This window comes from Fukomys damarensis, unplaced genomic scaffold (genome assembly GCF_012274545.1).
Source record: "Fukomys damarensis isolate Sample0158 unplaced genomic scaffold, DMR_v1.0_HiC HiC_scaffold_39, whole genome shotgun sequence".
Classification (NCBI taxonomy): domain Eukaryota; kingdom Metazoa; phylum Chordata; class Mammalia; order Rodentia; family Bathyergidae; genus Fukomys; species Fukomys damarensis.
The window spans coordinates 101,650,497-101,673,402 of NW_022900951.1; the positions used below are offsets into that span (position 1 = coordinate 101,650,497).

Consider the following 22,906-nt stretch of genomic DNA (forward strand, 5'->3'; position numbering starts at 1 on the left):
ATACAAGTGCAAATATGTGATAGGAGGTTGAATAAACTGTATCGCACTTGAGAAATACTTTTTAAAACCATTTATATGAGAAGTAGCAGTTAAAGTCACAAAGTATGACAAACAAAGATATGAAGACAGGCAGAAAAACCAATAACGGATCTTAAGTACATCCATAATTTGACCACAGGAAACAGAAAACAGTCCAGGAAGAAATGTCCATGTTCTTTATTCAAAGAAGTTTCATGCAATGAAGAACGTTAATATTAGACAAAGAAAAGACAAACAGGTTCTTCTCAGAATGAAGATATGAGTCAGGAAAAGACTATGGCAAACTAGAAAATTAGGTTATTCTGATTCACTTTACTATTGCCTGCCCTGCTGAAAAATATACCTACCAGACTAAGAGTTAGGTCACATTCTCTCCCTTAATTGAGGTATCCACAATATGAGTACTTCCTGTGTAGGACGATATAATTCATCTCACATATCTAAAGGCACAGTCCAAGACTCAGATGGGTTAATTTAAGAATTCCTAAATATAGGCACCCAAACAATAAAAATAATTTATATTTGAAGAATCTAGATTTTCCTTGCAAATAGGTTTAAAAACAAATGGAGAACCAATGGAATAGCAGCTAAAAAACAGTTTTTGAGCACTGGTCATACCACTTACTTTGGAATCTCAACCAAGTTATTTTACCTTTCTTGTCCTCAGTCTTTTACTTTTGAAAATCAGAGATAAGAAATGTACAGACTTCATAAAACCTTGTAAAATGAGTACTATAGTACTTGGTCAGAGCCAAAACTTGCAAAAACATGAACACACACACACACACACACACACACACACACACCATCACATCTATTTGTCGGTGAAGAACACATAAAGAATCCTATACAAGGACAAAAAATAAGTGGGCTGAAAACTGAACTTTCTATTATTATCTAAGATGTAATTATATTAGTCACCTATGATTAAATATGCCTTCAAAAAATGTAAAGAGTGAGGATAGCAGTCATTTCAAAAATTATAATAAGCTTATAAAATTTAAAAAACATAAACAACATGAGAAGATAGAATTTAAAAATAAAGAAAGTATAATAATTCTTTCGGGAAGGAGATTCTCATATGGTTTGGCAAACTGGACATGTAAAATAATTATTATTATTTAAAGACTATTCTATTTTAGTCTCCTTTACAATTTTAGTCTTACCCCAAAATATTATAATTAACTAAATGATATTAAAACATCAGAAGCATCCTCAAATGATGCTGTGGGCACATTAATTTATTTCACACCAATTTTATTTCTTTCTATGAAAAAATTGAGAACTCAGAGATGATAGAATAGCTTACTTCTATTTGTATATACAATTTGACTTGAATTCCATAACATTCTCAAAATTAATGAGAAAAGAGGTGTAATAAATTTAGTAAAGAGTTATACCAGAGGGCCCCAAAAGGCCAGGGACAGTACTAAGAAGGTACAAATAATTGAAAAAGACAAGAAACTATTTGCACAGAAGAAAGTGAGGGAGAAAGAAAGAGTAGGAGACAAAAAGCAGTACTGTACTATGACAAATGTGTCCAGTTAGTATTTGTTAAGTGCTTACCACAGTGCCTGAAACATAGTTAATTTCTGTACATTTTTTTTTCCCAGTACCAGGGATTGAACTCGGGTCCTTGCACTTGCAAGGCAGGCCACTGAACCGCTGATCTAAATCCCCGGCCCTTGTACACATTTTATAATAAATAATTCTATGTTGATAATGCTGTCCATGTTACTGGCTTACCCTTTATGTACACCTTCACATACTAGGACAAGGCTAGAGCAATTACTGTTCTCAAGGTCCCCTGAAACGCAATTCTTTTGTAGTTCTAAATTTCCCACTATATTAGACATTTGGTATTAGTCTAAAGGTTGAAAAGTGATTGTTTTCAACCACATTCAGAGATTTTAACTGGAAGAGCAGTAGTGTTATTGGTGACACATAAGAATTGTATTTCTATTACCAAAGTTGAAGAAAGAAGACAAACATATTATAAACACCCCAATTACAATCAGTGAAACTGAAAATATAATTAAAAGTTTACCAATGAAGAAAAGCCCAGGTCTTGATGGATTCACTGCTCAATTTTACAAGACATTTAGAGAAGAACTACTAGCACTACTCTTTAAACTTTTCAATGAAATTGAAAGGGAAGCAATACTTCCAAATTCACTCCTGGAAGCAAGTGTTACTTTGATTCCCAAACCACGGAAAGACCCAACAAAAAAAGAGAACTAGAGGCCAATCTCCTTAATAAAAATATAGATGCAAAAATCCTTAATAAGAAACTGGCAAGCAGAATACAGAGGGTCATCAAGAAGATCATACACCCTGACTAAGTTGGATTTATTCCAGGGATGCAAGGATGGTTCAACACATATAAATCAATAAATGTAATACACTATATTAAAAGAGTCAAGGACAAAAACCATATGATCCTCTCAATAGATGTAGAAAAAGCATTTGACAAAATTCAACACCCATTCATGGTAAAAACCCTGCAAAAATTGGAATAGATGGTCTTTATCTCAACCTCATAAAGGCTATCTATGAAAAACCAACAGCGAACATCATATTAAATGGACAAAAACTGAAAACCTTCACCTAAAAATCAGGCACAAGACAAGGATGCCCACAAGCACCACTCCTGTTCAATATAGTTCTGGAAACATTAGCGACAGCAATTAGGCAAGAGAAAGAAATTAAAGCAATAAAGATAGGAAAGGAAGAAGTTAAACTGTCTCTATTTGCTGATGATATGATACTTTACATAGAAGACCCCAAAAACTCCACCAAAAGACTTCTAGACTTAATTAACACTTTCAGCAAAGTAGCTGGATGCAAGGTTAACACTCAAAAATCAATAGCCTACTTGTACACAAATAACAATCTCATGGAGAGAGAAATTAGGTAAACAATTCCTTTCACAATAGCATACAAAAAAAAAATCTAGGAATCAATCTAAGAAAGAAGCAAAAGACCTCTACATTTAATACTACAGCACTCTGAAAAAAGAGATCAAAGAGGATATAAGAAAATGGAAAGATATCCCCTGCTCCTGGGTAGGAAGAATCAACATAGTGAAAATGGCCATACTACCAAAACTGCTATACAGATTCAATGCAATGCCGATAGAAATTCCAACAGTATATTTCACAGAACTAGAAAAAATAGTCTAAAAATTCATTTGGAACCAGAAGAGACCTAGAATAACAAAAGTCATCCTAGGCAAGAGAGACATGGCAGCAGGTATAACAATTCCCAATTTGAAACTATACTGCAAAGCTACTGTGATAAAAACAGCATGGTAGTGGCAAAGAAACAGACCCGAGGATCAGTGGATTAGATTGGAAGATACAGAAACAATTCCATATGTACTCAGCTTCCTCATCTTTGACAAAAGAGCCAGCCACACTGGAGGAAAGATAGCCTCTTCTATAAATGTTGTTGGAAAAACTGGATTTCAACCTGCCAACGATTAAAACTAGACCCTTATCTTTCACCGTGCACTAAACTAAAATCCAAGTGGATTAAAGATCTAAATATTAAAACAGAAACACTAAACTTGCTGGAAGATAAGTTAGGCAGAACTCTTGAAGAAATAGGCATTGGAAAAGATTTTATGAACAAATCCTCAGTAGCACGGGAACTAGCACAAAGAATCAACAACTGGGATCTCATCTTATTAAAAAGCTTCTGCACTGCAAAAGAAACCATCAACAGAACTAAGAGACAACCTACAATGTGGGAAAAAACTTTTTACCAGCTGCTTCTCAGACAAAGGACTATTATCTAAAATACACAAAGAACTCAAAAAATCACCCCCTATATAAAGATGCAATTCAAAAGTGGGCATCAGAAATGAACAGACATTTCTCAGACAAAGAATTAAAAGCATCAAGTAATATATGAAAAAATGTTCCACATCACTGGTCATTCAAGTGATGCAGACAAAATCAACACTGAGATTCCACCTCACTCCACAAGAATGGCTGCTTTCAAGAAATCAACCAATAACAAATGTTGGCGGGGTTGTGGAGTGAAAGGAACCCTTCTCCATTGTTGGTAGGAGTGCAGACTGGTGCAACCACTATGGAAATCAATATGGAGATTACTCAAAGAGCTGGGACTAGAGGTTCCATTTGACCCAGCCATCCCCCTGCTGGGCATCTTTCCAAAAAATTAAAAGAATCCTATCAATCACAGTGATGTATGCACACCTACACTTATAGTGGCAGAGTATGTAATAGCTAAAACTTGGAAACAGCCCATTTGCCCATCAGTTGAGAACTGGATAAAGAAGATGTGGTTTTTCTATAAAATGGAATATTACTCACCCATAAAGAGAAATTAGAGTCATTCTTAGGAAAATGAACGCATATTGAGGATATACTCTTAAATGAAATAAGTCACACATGTGCAAATACCAAATTGTTTCTCTGGTGTGAAAAACTATAATTGTAAATAAGATCCTAATGATATAATTGACAATGTGAGATAGGAACAAAAGTGTAAAGGTTTAGGGGAAGTGCTAATGGTAAGCACAAGGAAATAAGCGAAAATAAATAAATATGAGCAAATGAAAAAATGGAAATAAAGTGTTTGTAAATGGGGAGGGGAGGAGTGGGTGAAGGGACGACAGGGGTATGGGGAAAAAATAAGAACCAAGACTGGCCATGAAAAGAAGGTACAAGATCCTAATGATGAATGTAACTGTACTGTATACCTAAAATGTACCAATAAACTCAATGAGAAAAAAATTCTACTTTTAATGTCATCATTGTTCATTTTACCTAAGTATAAATAATGTGAATATATTTTAATGGCCAATATTCATTTGGTAGATTTCTCAGAATTTGTATGCACTATGTACTTCATTTGATACTAAACATGTTAAGGATATATATTAGTCTTTTAGAAGATAGCCCTGTTGGTAAACTCTACTGTAAATCATTTGGTACTCCAAACTATGTATTCCCATAAGTAATAAAATAGGCATTTTTCTTCAAATGTACCAGGATGTTAAGTTCCAAGGATAATAATTAAATGAAGATTAAAAAAAAATTCTGCAGACAAAGCAGGTATCATACTTAAAATTTAGGGTCTCAAGCACAAAAATCTTAATGGAGGCCAGGAGTTCCTCAGACTTTATAGAAATAACCTTTTAAAAAGTTTGCATATTATGTGGTCTCTTTTTAGGACAATGCTGATTTCATTTTCCTCAGTTCAGAATATACTTGACAGACCTCCCACTGCCTTGCTATATTTAATAGTACCATAATTTTCTCACTTCATTTTCTTTTTTATTCATTAAGTTTATTGATATAAAATAGGATGACATTCATCATTGGAAATTTGTACTTTTACAGGATGTATCTTGGTTCTTATTTTTTCCCCATCCCCCTGCCTTCCCTTCATCCCCCCACCCCTCCCTATTTACAAAGACTTTGTTTCCATTTTTCCTTTTCTTATATTTATTCCTTTTCCTTATTTCCTTTCCACTACCAACCCCATTTCCCCTTCCCCTTTGCACATTTTCTTCCTATTTCACATTGTCAATTATACAATTTAAACCTTATTTACACTTGCACTTTCTCACACCAAAGAAGCTATTCAGTATTTGCACATGTGTGTCCTATTTATTTCACTTAAGAGTATGGCCTCAATGTGCATCCATTTAGCTATAAATGTCTCTAATTTCTCATTCTTTATGGCTGAGTAGTACTCCATTTTATTAAAAAAACACACACATCTTCTTTATCCCGTCTCCACTTGATGGGCAATTGGGCTGTTTCCAAATTTTAGCTATTACAAAATTTTCACTTCTCTTTCTAATGAATATTTCATCTGTCTGAAGGAATTATCATTATGTGTTTACCAAATGGCAAAATGAATCAGAAAAATATACTTAACTGAAAATCAGCTTTTCTTAGAATTACCAAAGGGTTTTCTTTGAAGTCCTTCCTATATTTCCTGAAGCAACTGTCAGCAACAAAATGAATAGTAACTTCATCTTTCTTTTATGTTTAAAATTATGTTTTTTATGCAAATTACTACCAGTAAAGGGTACCTGCATCCCACAGTATACAGATGTACACCTGGATCATGGCATGTATATAAATACATCCTTCATTTTGTGTTAATAAACTTTATAAAGTACAAAGTATTAATCTAGGTTCTTTAGAACAAATCAAAGTGTAAAACTAAAAAAGGCATTTAGCTCAGTGGCACTGTGCCTGCCTTATAAAAGATAAAGAAAAGCATTGAAAACTTTCACGATCTACATTAACTTATCACTGAAAGTTTACATGTATTATATACTACCTATTATTCCTATCTCACTTACCTAGATGAATATTTTGCAAACAAAAAACAAAATCAGTCATGTTACAGTGACAGTCAGACACATCATTTAAAGTGTGTTTATAAAAAAGTTCATATAAAGCAGTATAGATAAGTCTGGGACAAAATACATTACTGTTGTGTTTTCAGAAATCAGACATTTTGAATAGTTTCATCTGTCTGACATCTACTGAAAATAGGACAATATTTGAAGGTTACCAATTCAGCATCTATCCTAGAGAATGACATTTGCTACCATGTACCACATGACACAGGATTATATTTCCCCTTTATAATTATTTCAGAATTTTTGTCATTGATTTTTCAAATTTTTCTTTTATATGTCATATATAAAAGAAAAATCATGCATCTATATTATATATGACATATTATATATATGTACACACACACACAGAGATTCTCAATAAACTTTGAAAATTAGCAATATCATGGAGATACAATAACACTTATAAGGAAGAACTTCTGCTCAGAGAGGTTTTTCCAGAAGCCACAAGAACAAATTCTTTTAATTCTGATTCCATTTCCTACGCATCCAATGTTGGACTTGTTGATAAACATGGATGTATTTCAGATCATGGCTTATTGGTAAACACTTAGCAGAACCCCTAAAGCTTTGTTTTCAGTTTTGTGGTCATTCTTCCTGAGTTTTTTTCCCTAGGCTAGTGGAATAAATACCAATTGAGCAATGCTTCTATTTTGCTTGAAAGATCAAAGATAAATGTTTCTAGAAACTGAATTGAATCTGCAAGTTAGATTCATTATGAGTGGCGCAGATGGAAGTATATGAGTGGCTGTCCTATCTACAAATTACAAGTATGTAATCAGACTCTAAGATGAGCAGTTTCCAAAGAAGAATGAATAGCATGTTAAATGTATCTTTTTAAGGAAGTTTTTTGGCAGTGAATGGCCATAATTCACCATCTTATCATATTTCTGCCCTCCACATTAAGATGATTCTACAGCTTCATGAAATTGTAAATTGAAAAGTGAATCAACAGATTTAATGTTATATATGCATATCTACCTGATATGCATATATATGTGTGCAAGGATATATTATTCACAAGAAGAAAAATTAATTTGAAATTGCACCCTGACAAGACGATCAAGCCTAATAATCTAATCATTTTTGCTTAGTATCCATTTCTATTACTCCTGTATATTTAGTAAGTCCCATTTTATTCCTCAACCTTTTGGTGCATGTATGTATTATGTCCTGTTATAACATACTTCCTCTAGCCAGGAATGGTGGTGCATGCCTATAATCCCAGCACTAGGGAGGCTGAGGCAAGAGGATCACTATGAGTTTGAGGCCAGCCTGGACTCCAAAGTGAGATTCTGTCTCAAAAAACAAAAAAGCTAAAACACAAACACAAACACAAACAAAAAATGAAAGAAAGGTTTTTTCCCTGCCTATTTACAACCTTAGACAGATAACTTGTATCTTCTGTGAAACTCTGACTGAAACTGAAATGGGCCACAAAAACAGGGGGAAAAAAAGTAAAGAAGAAAAATGACAACCTATATAGTACTCCTTTCTTCTCCCCTACTTAACAGCATGGATATTCTACCATACTTTTGATTTTCCTTTTTGATAAGTCAGTAATATAGAGAAGCTAGGTCACAGAAGTGTTTAAGGGCAATCTAAAAATGAATATGATTTGGAGTCACTGATCTATACTATAAAAAGGATGATTGTCAGCTATGAGCAAATTTAACATTCAGAAATCCTTATAGAATTGACAACAAATATGTAGAAAGTCCGGGATTAAAGCTTTATCAAGGAACATTAGGACCTATTTCTTGAATACTTTTTATTTTGCATAAGCAAGAGTTAATGACCAAACTAAAACAATATGAATTTATTCTAAATAAAACTATAAAGCCTGTTTTTCAGGTTCTCTCATTTAAATGTTCCATAAGCTCCCCAAATGCAGCAGAGGTAAAAAGGAACCTGTTATTCTACCTCTTCCCTAGAACTATACTCACTTTTGTAGTAAATGGTGTCAAGGCACAAAAATGGAGGTGGAGTGCGAACAAGAGAAGCTGGTACAAAAGTACAGAGTCAAGTTCTCCAGAAGGTAGCCTGGAATCTGAAGACAAAGCATCTTTAAATATTCTTAGCTCCCCTGCCCTTGATAGTGTTATGAATATTTTATGTTTTAAATTTAGCCTAAATTTACTCTTAGTAATTTGAAATAATATCACCATCTATGTAGTATTCAACACCAGAAAACTTTCCCTTTTTTTCCTGTATCTATTGATTGACCCGTCCTTGTCAGTTCTACATAGTTATTGTATTTAAAATCCCATGGTCCTCAAAACGTAGTCGTTTGAACAAAAGCATCAACATTCCCTGGGAACTGGTTAGAAATGGAAATTTCTGGGCCCTACTTGGAACCAACTAAAGCAGCAATTGAAGTGTAGAGTCTAGCGATTTCAACAAGCCTTCTGAGTAATTCCGATGCACTCTCAAGTTTGACAGCCACTGATCAAATCTATCCCTTTATCACTACCCTGATTGCTAATTCCCCCCTTCCCCTTATCATGTCCCAGCTGGCCTATAGCAATAATCTTCTGACTGGTTTCTTGGTTGTCAGTTTTGACTCTTCCAGTTCATTCTCCATGCCATGATCTTATGGAAACATTTATATCCCACAGGTGATTATTAAAACCCTTCTCTAGTTCCTCCTTGCCTATAGCAGTAGCTTCTAAACTGTGCCCCTTGGTGGTCTTGGTTCAGAAGTGTACCCTCTGGCAAAACAGAGGTCCAGTAGAGAGTATAGCAAACTTCAAATTTTACAAGACAAATTTAAAAACCACTGGCTACAAGAAAAAGGGTATTCTCCTTAGTAGGACACAAGCCATAAAATTCCATTTATATCTTCCCAACATACTTCTCTGCCTCTTCTCTTGTTTACATTCTATATTACCTGCTAGCTCTATAGAATGCAGTTCCTCTGAGAGACCAGGAACTGGTTTCTGTACCACTGCTCCTACTTCCAACAAGACCACACTTACAGACCTAGCCCTTGTGTTACCAGCATTACTTCCTACTTAAAACCTTTGCAGTGTCTGTTTCTCATTCCCCTATCAAGTGGAATTAATTATACCCCTCTGTGCCCTTACTGTGGCAGTAACAGTACTGAGAGAAATAGCACTATTCATTGAGCATGGACTTTGTTACATATGCAGGGCATTGTGCAAAGTGTATTATATGTCACGTGCATGTCACTTTAAACCTTACAACTCTGATCCACAGGTGTAACTATTGTTTCCATTTCAGAGCTGAGGAGACTAAGGTTTAGATATATTCTACTTAATTGACTTGCTGAAGCTAACATGTGGCAGAAATTGTTCTAAATTTAAGCCCTAAAGCATATACCTTTAACCTCTGTAGCACAAAGCCCAGGCTAGTAGCACATGAGTAAAGTAAGCAGAAAATAAGACAGAAGTGGAGGCAGAAACTATGGGATCAAAGAGGGAACTCTCAAGCTATAAGAATTTTAAAAAGGATGGAGAGAAAAGGAAGAGAGAAGAAGATAGTGGAGGGGAGAGACACAGGAAGAATAATCCTTGGTAACTAGCAAAACACTTCTGAGGACCAGTCGTAAGCAGTGGGCCACTAGCTTGAGATTCCAGTTACATATGCAATTTCCAATTTTTGCTTGTCATAAAATTCAAGCCAAGAATATCTATTACAATAACAGGGCTTCTATTTTTTGTGGCTGCTATTAGGGGTCTGTGAAAGAAGGAAGAAAAATTTTCACTTCTCATCTAGCCAGAAACTTTGTATTCCAGACATGAAGCGGAGGAACGTAGGGAAAGGGGGGATGGGAGGAAGGCGCACAAGCGCCCCACAGAAGGAGAGGAAAATAAGCCTAATCTCTTCCTGAACTGGTAATGGGGTGACAGAATTGTCAAGTTTTCAGAGACCTCACAAATGGCTGTATTTCTGATGGAAAGGCCTGATATGTGTATCGAAGAAAAATGGTCGCTAGAGAGCTATCCTACGATGAGAATGAACTATGCTTTGCAGCAATCATAGCTAGCTGACAACCTCAGATTTCTCAATTTTTTGGATTGGGTAAACTTCACTGTACATGTTTTTTCTCTCTCTCTCATTTCTATCTTTCTTCCTTTTTTTTTTCTTCTCCTTCAGTACTGGAGATTGAATGCAGTGCCTCACTCATGTTAGGCAGGAGCTCTTTCTTTCTTTATGTTTTTTAGGTCATCTTGCTAAATTGCTTAGACTGGCCTGAAACTTTTGACCCTTCTGCCACTGCCTCCCCAGAAGCTGGGAATATAGAGGTGTGTCTTCACACCTAGCCACTGCAATAAATTATCACAAATTTGATGACATAAAATAATACAAATTTATCTTAAGAGTCCTGGAAATCAGAAATCTAAAATAGGTTTTTAAAGGTTGAAATTAGGATGTCAGCAGCAGGGTAGAAATCCATTGTGAAAGCTCCAGGGTAAAAACTATTTCCCTTTTTTCCCCAAACTTTTAGAGGCTACTCATATTCCTTGACCCCTTCAGTTTTGAAAACAGCAAAGTCAGACCAAGTTGTTCTACTGTTTCTCTCTGCTGTCTCTTCTGTTTCGTTTCACTTTTAAGGATCCTTTTAATTACACTGGGCGCATCCAGGTAATCAGGATGCTTTCCCTAATCTTAAGGCCAGCTGGCTAGTTACTTTAATTCTATATGTGCAACCTCATTCCTTTTTGCCATATGACATGACAACCTCACAGATTCCAGAGATAAGGGCATGAACGTATTTCAGAGGGTCGTTATGCCTACCATAACCAGTGATGGCTGTAATTTTTTTGAGTAAGGGACTACTTTAGACTACATGTATCATTGCCCTGCTAAGTAAGTTTTGATATATGAATCTTTTTATTTAGAAAACTAAATGGCATTAACTAATATGATCATATGTAGTCCATATCATTTTTTCTGTGTATATGTCACATCTCCACTCTCCAGCATGAGCTTGTGAGTGGGGAGTACATTTCTTGTTGATTTTTATTTCCTTAGCAGTTAGTATCATGCCTGGTACATTATGATGACAATATTTGGCACGACAATAAATAAATAAAAAGTGTTTCATATAGAAAAGAACATCTGTAGAGTTGCTTTTTTGCAAATCTAGTGCTTAAAAGGTGGGAGGAAAAGCCAAGCATACACTACTTTAAAAATCTATTTAAAATAGATGTCATAGGGATTTTTTATTATTTCTAAATTGAATCATTTATCAGTGGCATATGGAACAAAAGAAAGGGAACTGCTCCCCTAAACCGTATGAATTCTTACTTATATTTCATTTCAAATCAATAAGGTGAAAGTCACTTTTAAAATATTATGATTCATGAACTTCATTTACTGCTCCTTCTTTTAGTTTGATCAGAATAGTCTTTATATAGTACTAGAATTGTTGCTATTTTATTGCATTACCACATCTCATTATTATGTATTAAACACTATTATTTATGGCTGCTATTTAATCTGATGTTAGACAGAAAACTTATTGAAGGCTTGGCACCTCAGGAATAGGTATTTTATAGGGTTGAAGGACTCACTAGAAAGAGTCAATGGTCCTTCAGCTGCCCCTCAGATCATTAACTCCAAGTGGTTATTTGCTCCTAGACACTGTCCTGTGCACAGGTTGTTATTGCTGTGATACATAGATGAAGGAGAATATATTTTAAATGCTTTAATATGAACTCAATGCTCATGAAGGTTGCCAGATTAAAAGCACTGGAGTCTGAAGTCATTGGGTAATGCACTTGACTGGTTCCAAGGTACAGATATACTTGACCTTGAATGACCACCTTGCAAGAGGAAGAAAACATAGTTTGCTGATCATTTAAGAGACTGACGGAGGACCAGCACAGAAGAATCCCACTTCAGCATTTTTACCAAGGAGGAAAACTTGAAACTACTAGCAAATTTAGACTTTATTTAGTATAATGCTAATACTGGTGTGTGGAGGATGGGTGAGTGAGTGGTAGTGGTATCAGGATATACAATTGCTTTAGGTCAAGAAAAAAATAAATGTTCTATTACCAACTCACTAAACCAATTAAACAAACTGCATTCATTTTAATAATGACTATGAGTATTGCAATTTATGTACCAATCTTGATTCCATATTGCATACTTGGGAAGTCCTTAATTTTCTAAAAAAATCATGGAATTTTTGAGCAGGAAAAATAGTGGAGCTATCACGTCCAAAGTTTTTAGTATAGATTTGAGAAACTAAAGCTCAGAGAGGAGAAGTACTACACTTTATATGTAGATGCCCCCCCAAAGCCTTACCTGCTCATAGGTGAAGCTTTGGGAGGTAAGTGGATTACAGGGGCATGCCAATCACTAGGTCAGTCCACTGATGAGTTTACAGCCAAATGTGACTTTGGGAAGTAAAGTCTGGTGGTGGAGAGGAGGCTTACTGGGTCGAGTCTTGGAAAGGTCTATCTCTCTCCCACCTCCCTTGATGTGCTCTGCTTCCTGCCTTCCAGCCAATTATGGACTAAAATCTCCGTAAACTGTGACCCAAAATAAACTTTGCTTCCTTTATTTTGTGAGTGTTTAGTGAGGAAGAAAGTAACTAAGACAAGAAATGATCCCAGGAGGAGTGTATTACTAATTCAGAGTAGAGCTCAAATTTCCCATTGGCGGACAATACTAGCTATGTCGTCTGAAGACGGAAAACTAACTATTTGATGAACTTTTAAAATATTGAGTTCCAGTTATTTTTATAAATATGCATTCTTTGGACTTGTCAGCTATCTTTTTCTTCTGTTGTGTTGTATTCATTTACATTAGCTTAGTAAGGCTAACATTTGTCACACATTTAAACTTTCTTAGTATGAAAAATATCTTTCATTTGATAGCACACAACAGGCAAACTCACAATTCCCAAATTAAGAAAACTATTTTCATAAATGATATAATATGTGAAAATCTTGACTTCCATCCTTAATAAGCTTCCTCTTATATATGTAGTTTTGTTTTCTGATCTTTTCATTCTAGAATGATGTGAACTTTGGCATTATTATTCCCTTAAAAGTTGTAATTCTAGAAGAATGGCAAATAGTCAATTACTAATGTCAATTACTTGTAACTCAATTAATGAAACACTTAATGAGATATTTTTACTGTATTTTTCAAAAGACCATGGGAGCTGTAAGATTTGGGGGATTTCTTTTTTAAATACTTCCTTTTATGAACTTTCAAGAAAGTATAAAATGATGACAAAGACTTACCAACTTACCACAAAATCACTTCGCCCTTTGACATTTTTACGATTTTGAGTAAGAGCTCATATTTGATTAATGATGGACTGCCCTGCTAGATACAGAGACCAAAGTGTAAAAAATCAGTGCTTTCTATTGTGTGGTTGCTAAGCATTGAATATGGAATAATATGTTTAATAAGAATTAAGACCAGGGAGACAAGTCCCCCATTTTTCCAGACTTTTTTACACATTCTTTCTAACATGACTCACCATAAAAGCACGTACTTTATCAATATTCTGACTGAATTCTATGTACCCTACTATATTTCCCAGAAGAAAAGGCATAATAACTTTTGCCTGGTAGTAACTCAATAAATATTTATTGGGCATATAGATAGACAGATGAAAAGAAGGAGAATGGAAGGATAAATAAATGAATACAATATCTGTGTCAATACAAATATTTTACTTATGACCTTCCGAAAGAATTAACTATTCATTTCAGAAGATAAATACTGTTCTATAAGTAACATTTCTGAATAGATATATTTGTTCCACTGATACAGAGGAGCACCGTATTTATTTGGAGGTAGTGAGAACTACTAAATCACTTTGCAAATATCCTCATTGGCCCCTAGTGTTCCTGCACATACGCAAACGGTCTCATTAGTCAATGAGTCTCCTGATTTTAGTAGCGGAAATGTGGAAAAGGTCACACAGTTATTCAAGCATACAGGACAGCCTGCATGTTTGGTTTCACGAAAACATCCTAACAATTATAAAGTGCACAGATAAGCTTATCTATAATACAGACAAATACGTATCAAAAAGTTGAAAACAATGCATTTCATTTACAACATACAATAAATATAACTGATGGTGTCACAAGAATATACCATTCTTTTCATTTTATGTAGCTGTATGCTCAATTAGCAAAGTAAATTTCAGTGTAGAATGCACATACCTTAATAGATCCGAAGATGAGGGAATCAAAAAGGACACAGCTGAATAAAGTTCACCCTTGTATATTCCTGTAAACAAATTAGGCCAAATTAGCCTTCAAAAAAATATACAGACAAGTCCAAATCAGTCCTTATATGAGGGAAAGAAGGGTGGGCATGGCAATTAAGAGGGAGGTTGTGAATGCACGACAATTCATTTTGTAGTTCACAAGGGATAAAGAGGTTGATTTTTTTTAAAAAGAAATATCTTTTAATAAATTTTGCTGATAGAAAAATCTCTCTGTCTCTGTTTCTGTCTCTGTCTCTCTGGAATCAAATACTCAGCCTTACATATGCTAAGCAAGCACTCTACCATTGACCTACATCCCCAGACCCTGAGAATTTCTTAATTATAGAAGAGTATATCAAGAGGAATATAGAGTATGAAAATCTCATCCATTCCACAGTCTCTCCCAATTTAACATTATTCAGTTTTCACTCAACGTACCACTCATTTTGAGAAAACACCCACAATTTTAAGAAGTTTTCACTAATGTTAATACTAATGCAATTTCTTATGTTTAGATTTTCTTTTATGGTTTATAAATAATCTTCATGTATACATTTTACTTGTTTCTCAAACACTTGCTATAAAATTAGGAGACTGAGGTTTAGAGAGGTTAAATGACTTGCACAAACACACATGTATGGTAGGTGGCAGAACCAGTAATAAAATTCAGGTTTTTTTCACTTTGGGTTAATTCCTTTTGCCAAAGTCCCACATGATACTTTTATTCATTAGTTATAAAAGTGATTATAAAATGTGTCTCCATGTACCATGCTTAGTCCTAAGCAGGAGATGTCCTATTATATAGTGATCCCCAATAATTTATTCCTCTTGAAAGATGCATTTCTTCTTTCAATTTATATAGTGCCCAATATGAAGTCACATGGATGTTTAACACACGATTTCTAGCAATTCTTTTTTTTTCAGCTTTAATTGAGTTTATTGGTACATTTTAGGGATACAGTACAGTTACATTCATCGTTGGGATCTTGAACCTCTACATGCCAGGTCTAGGTTCTCATTTTTCCCCTTGTCCCTGCCCTCCCTTCACCCCCTCCTCCCCTCCCCATCTACAAACACTTCATTTCCATCTTTTCTTTATCTCACATTTTATTCTTTTCCCTTATTACCCTTCCCCTACCCGTCCCACCTTCCCTACACCTTTAGCTCCTTTCTAACAGTAATGTAAATCGATACAATATTTATGGCAAAATTTATCAGTAGCTGCCAAACTTTTAGATACGCACTTTCTTTGATCCATTTATTCTGTATTCATAAAGTTATCCTCAAAGATGTACACAAAGAGATGTATATAAGAATTTTTCATGATTGTTTAAAGTAATAAATATTGAAAATTGCCTAAATATGCAATAATTGAAATTTCATTAAGTAGATCATGGAATGGAATGACTAACATGATGGATTATTAAGGGACCCTTAAGTATGATATAAGAATAGTTAAGATATATTAATTGTCATTTCGTATTCTTTCTACTTATAGTTTTAATTTTCTCCTCCTAAATTATACTCTGGAAAATATAGAGAAGGAAGGGACTTTAAATTTTTCAACACATGGGAAGATGTTCACAAAATATTGATAAATGATAAAACACCTTACAATGCAATTACAATGGGAGTCCATTGTAGAAAAAAATAAATTGTGAATGTAAAATATATATGATTTTCTTTTTCCTCTGTATATTTTTCTAACTTTCTGTAATGAATATATATTATCAGTTTACAAAATGGTGTATGTTTTAAATTTTTTAGAACTGTACTTTAGAAAATGAGTGGGGTGAATTGAAGCACAAAAAAAGGGAAAAGACACCTATAAATGTTAGCCTTCCAGCATTTTATGACGGGTGCTTAATTAACCTTTTGGCCTCATCATTGGACTAAATCAAGTAATCCTTAAGCCTATTATTTTTATATTTGAAACAAAATTTCAGTAGTAAGAAAAAAGCAACTTAATATTTCCACCAGTAAATCAAGACAGAAGATAATATTTAAATGCAATTTTTTAAAAATGCAGGTCAGTAATATCATTATCACTGTGACAAAGATCATCAAGGTAACCTTGCAATGATAATAAGAGTACCATACTACCATAATGATCTCCATATCCAATGCACTATATATAAATCATTCATAATAGACTGAAGTAGTGCTCTTGATTAGTTGCAATTTAATTGCCTGATGTGCATTTTTCATCACTGTTAATGTTGCTCAAAAAAAAAAAAAAAGACATAGATCTGCTCAAGTGTTGATATGGTTCCATAATAGTGCTAACTTGAATCTTTCAAGAGAAGACGTTTTAGAAAGTACTTGCATCCAGACTACAAATTATATTTCTGGCACTTGTGATGCATATACTAGAGCAAGTCTATAGAAATTGGCTTCTTCCCCATCAGGCTGATTCTGCATGGAGGCTAGCAGAAACATGCTTTAAAAAACAAACTGCTTTATATGAAGCATTTTGCCTTAGTGAGATACACAAAAGATTGGGAAGTAAAGGGGCTTTAAAAAGATACAGCTTTTCCCTGCTCACTGTTCAATTGCCTTCAAGTTGGAGCCTTTAGGAGTGTATCACTCCATTCATGGTTAGAGAAGGCCAGATCATAGGTTGATCTATGTCAAATAACCCATGTTTCTTGCCATACCATAACAGCTCCCAACATATATCATTTCCCTCACTTTTTTATCCCTAGACTACTCAAGAGTTTATTTCCAAAAAAGAAACTATTGACTGTCTTAATATAGCATGTAAAGGATAAATATCCTTTAAGAGAAAAAAGTTGGAATGCTCAGTAGTATCATCATTGGACTAAATCAATGTATACCAGAGGCAAAAACAGCAGGAGCCCCCGATGTCAGAAATGCATCGCGTAGGAAGGATCATTGTTTGGATTCCAGGATAGATCCAGCAAGCAGAGTCCTAAACCCAAATCTAGACAGATCATTAAGAGATCATCAAACTTAGATTTTAAACAGAACTACAGCCTCTTGTCTGGTTTTACATTAAGAATGGTATTCTACTTCAAAAAGTTTGCAGGCTCTGAAAATATGCTATCAGCCAAGATTAGCTATGAAGACAAAATGTATAAAGAGTGAGCAGAAAAGTCTAAAAGTCCAGTCAAAATATTGGTAAATTATAAACATAAGTAAATATACATTTATTTGAATAATGTATACATGTGTAAAAAGATAGCTGTCTCTTTCAAGTGGATTTTAAAAGTATAATTTCTATTGAGTGAGGGAACATGACATTTATTTACTTGTTTCTCAATAATTACTCAATTATATGCTAATTATAACTATAATACCTGTAGTAACACTGTTTCTATTTTCAAGGAACCCTGGGCTGCATATAGGTCACACTCTGTTTTTCTAATGAGTATATATTTACATATTGCTACATAGGTTTTAAAACTACTAATTCTATATTTCTAATGGGACATTTACTGAAAGACCTTGTACAAAATAATTGTGTTAATAAGAGGCGGTTTACAAATTGCAATGATCAGTGCTCTTAGACAATTAATGCTATAATGCTTTGTATTGTCACTTTCTTCCTCAGGGCCCAGAACACTTCTGGGTTTACATTATTGGCTGCTGATTCTTTTCTTTCTGGCATTATGGGCATTTCTAATGATGAGACCTGCCAAAAGTTGTCAATGTTATTTTTCTTCTTTTCCATTAGAGGTGACTGCGGCTGAATAGCCGAGTAATCTATAGTCTAACTTTACTTAATTATTTTTATTACATGACATAAAGAAATATAGTGAGTAATCACTTCTGTTTTACATAAGGCAAATTGCTAGTGCTTTCCACAGCAATATGAAGCAAACTTTACTTGCCTAATTTCCCTTGAACATCCTTTTCACATCTTGACAGGATAAATTCAGCCTTCTTTGGTTCTCTAATAAATGAAGACTAAATTGGACCAGTGGATCTCAGTTATTGTCCTTTTCTGTAGAGCTCTTCCAAACAGAGCAGTAAGAGAACAATTAGTCCACTTATAATTGGAATATTACTCTACATCCAGCATCATCCCTGAAGGAGAATGTGTTTATTGTTGTTATTAATCACAAAAATCTCACTTTTGATGTTACAGCATTTATTTTGTGTTCTTTGTTTCCTTATTTTGGTGTAAATATACTCTGACAATGAAAGTTATGTAATCTTATTATAGAAAAGTTAAAAATACATGAAGTATAAAGGAAACTATTCACCTACTATCCATCTTCCCCAAACTGATATTCTTTTAATTTTATCACTTTTGTGCATCATTTTCTCATCTTTCATTTTTGCATATTGAGTATGTACAATTTTCCATTCAGTTTTATCATTTCGTAGTAAATATAAACTTTTTGCTATTGTTATAAAATATTTGTAAACATTTTCTTTAATGGCCATAAAATAATGCATTTCTAGATTTATCAGAAATCACTTAGCAATTGCCTTCTTCAACATTCAGTTTTTAAATTTTTTTTCTAGTATTACAAATAATGCTTGGTAAAAATTTTTGCAATGAATTTTCTTCTAAATTTTATATTACTACTTTGGGACAAATTCCCAGAAGTACAATTACTGTACTGGACTGAACATTATGAGCAGCCTGGCGTAGTGGTGCACACCTGTAATCCCAGCACTTGGAAGCTGAGGCAGAAGGATCGCTGCAAGCTTGAGGCCAGCCTGGGCTACATAGTGAGTACAAGACCAGTCTGAACTACATACCGAGACTTTGTCTCAAAAAACAAACAAACAAGAAACAAACCAAACAATAAGAGCAGTTTTAAGAGTTTTGCCTCAGCTCCCATACCTATGCCAACTAGCATTTCATTATGTCTTTATTGTACATTCACTTATTCAACCAAATATTTATTAAGCACCTACTATCTATCAGGCACTGTTCTAGGTGACATGGATCTAGTGGTGAACATGAAAGGCAAAAAGTCCACGTCCTCTTATGCTAATATTGTAAAAAGCACAGTGTAGTAATAAATAGTGATAAATCGTATGAAGAAAAACTAGAAGCAATAAAAGGACAGAAAATAAAAAAGGACTCATTTCACAGTATGCTCAAAGTAAACCTGCATGATGAAGGAACATTTGAGCAAAGATCTCAATAAAGTGAAAATCTTAGCATATAAAAATTTTGGGAAAAATTCATTTCGCACAGAAGAAAAAATGTGCAAAGATCCAGAGAGAAAAATAATGTATGGAATGTCTAATGAGAAAATTAAGGTCAATATGGCTAGAAAATTGTGAGTAAAGTATGTGTCAGAGAGAGAGAGAGAGAGAGAGAGAGAGAACAGTAAGACAAGGAGTCCAATAAATAGTCAGGGATCAAGTCACATAGAGCCTTGACCATGATAAACATTTTTAAAATTTCTAAATCATATTGTAATTTATGATAAGAATCTACCCACTGGAGAACAGCAAGCAAGCAAATTATAAAATTAATTTAAATTTAAAATAACCCTAGTTGTGTGGAAAATGATAAAGTGCAAAAATCATTATAGGGGCATCAATGAGAAGACTATTTTAGCAGTCAAGGTAAAAGAAAGATGATTGGTCTAGCAAATTAGTGTAGAATGCCGAGACGAAGAATAGCGTATGAAGGTGAAGTCCACAGAAGTAATCATTTGTTAATGTGTTTGATGTCATGACTCAACAAAAATGGGAATTACATGTGACTCTAAAATTTGAGATTTGAACAATTATGCTGTTTTATCTTACAAAAGTCATATATATTCTAACCTATATTATATATGTATGTATTTTATTGTAGCAAGAACGTGTAATATGATAGCTACCTTCTTAAATTTTTACGTGCAGAGTACAATATTGCCAATGAGAGAGATGATAGATGATATGCAACATATATCTATAACTTATTCATCATGCATAACTAAAACATTATAGCATTTATTTTGATTATTTAAGATTAAGCTTTTTCACATTTCTTGGCCATTTCTATTTCCTCTCTTGTAAATTATCTTTTTATGTCTTTTCACAGTTGGCATTTATAAGATCCTTTCCATCCATAGCTCTAGTTTATTTTCTTCTTAGCCTCCCACTTTTCTGCTCATGTTGTGACTTTCTCTACTGAGGCTTCATCTTATTTCACTAATCTCTTAAGGGCAGTTCTACAGTTTTCAACCTTGCTTCTCTTATTTTTCTATACTCCTTAAATAATACTCACCTACCTATCCCTATGATTTTAACTAATACATTGACTCGACACCCAAATATCTTCCTCAAGGCCTGATCTTCAGATCCCTAATTCCCATCTGTCACAATCCTTCTCCATCTGGATGGCTAGATGGTGTCTTAGCTTGAATAACTGCAAACGTGGCCTCATTACCCTCACCAAAACCAACTTTTCCTTCTGTGTTCTCTATAATACATAATCAGCCTTAGAGTCACTCCTCCCTTGCATTCTCTCTGAATATAATCAAATTTCAAGTCCCATTTAGTCTACATTTATAGCATTCAAATTTGCTCCCTTTTCTCCATCGTCTGGTTCTTATCCTAATAATTTTTCAGAGTTGCAATACAGTCTTTTCACTGGTCTAAACTCTGCTATTCTTCAACCTGACACCCTTACTGAAGTCATCTTTCTAATAATCAGTTGGCTACTCCTCCCTCACTTTAAAGTCCCTCTTCTAATTCAGTAGACTCTGCTACAATATGACACATTTCATGAGTTTCGATAAACACCAGAAAAGCTATCACAATCCAGGAAAATTCTCATTGCCGGAAAACACTGATACATTCATTAATGAATTCAACAAATATGTTGAAAAAATATGTTGAAAACCTTTTGTGTGTCAGACACACAGAAGGAAATAAAATAAGACGTTTATTTTTTATCTCTAGTCCTCATACTGGGACAAGAAACAAAACTGGTTTTCTTGCTCTGTGTAGATAAACTTTATGCTAATTTAATATTGTGCTCTTCTGTCATATTTATGCCACACAGGATGTCATTTTTCATATTCTCTGACTAAAAATATTACCAGTCATTCATTAAGAATGAATTCAAATAACTTATTTTTCATAAAACTACATCAACCTTTGAGCTTCCAGAGCATTCTAACTATTCCTCTACTACAGCATTTGTTACATGATCAAAAAATGCTTATATATCTGCCTTCCCCCGAAGATTTTGTGTCTTCTGAAAGTCTCTGTATTGCTGGGTAAACTGAGGCATTCATCAGGTTTGGGTAAATTTGTGAAAGAATGAATGGAAACGTGATCAGATTAAGATTTTTCATTTTTGAAGATTGTTCTGTGATGTATTACCAAATCTGTAAACATTGAAGTCTTCAATAAAACAAGAGACCAATAGAAGACAACTGAAGACCACTAAGACCTATTGTTTCAGAACTCTGTGTAAATGTTGATTATAATTTTCTGCCTTTTCAGCAGGAAAGTATATTGCTAAATGTATGTGAACACTGTTCTCTCACTATGTCTATTGCTGTTTTACACATTTTCTTAAACATGTTTTTCCTCCATATTTTAAAGAAAAAAATATTAAGATTTCTTCTCTTCTGTGTTAAATTAACTGTTAAAATATTTCCCTTGCACTGAATTCTAATTGTTTATGTTAAAATTAACTCATTTTCACAAGTTGTCCAATGTTTCATCAAGGCAATATCTCAAATAGAGGAAAAGAACAAAACAAAGAAAAAATGTAGCGCCCCCGTGTTAACACTTTCTGTATTCCAAACCAAAAATAAGTGGCATCACATCTAAGTATTGAGATTTTATTAGACTAAACATGAAAGACAAATCACAAATATTTTAACAACATATAAATACATGCACAGAGAAAATCTAAAATAAAGAATACCACTCTAGGACATTGATGTGTCATTTTAGCTCCTACCCAATGTACTGAAAGAATATATGAGACAAATACAATATAAATAATTATATTTCACATTATACTTACAATTCTCTAAGGAGACACATAAGGAATTGTTCAGAGTTAGAAAAATAATAATAAGAGTAATCAATACGAATACTTCTGTGAGTGTCTCAGAGTTTATTTCCTTTCTCTTGTCATCAACATACTGTACCACCTTTAACCCTTGGAAATAGGAGGCAGCAGGGAGGAAGGGGGAGGGAAGAGGAGAGAGAGGAGAGGGACACAGTGAGAGAGAGAAAAGAGGGGGAGGAATGGGGATAATTTTTACTGATTTTTTTTTTTTGGGTTTTAATTGAAATTTTTATTTATT

At 34.1% G+C, this 22,906-nt stretch overlaps 1 protein-coding gene across 1 annotated transcript in view; it reads right to left on the reverse strand.

The window, feature by feature from the left end:
- Tenm1 (teneurin transmembrane protein 1) overlaps positions 1-22,906 on the reverse strand; it is a 788,119-nt gene that overhangs the window by 756,330 nt on the left and 8,883 nt on the right. The window contains exon 2 of the mRNA XM_010608026.2: positions 14,611-14,677. The gene's annotated coding sequence lies outside the window, so the exon portion shown is untranslated. The remainder of the gene's footprint in view (positions 1-14,610; positions 14,678-22,906) is intronic.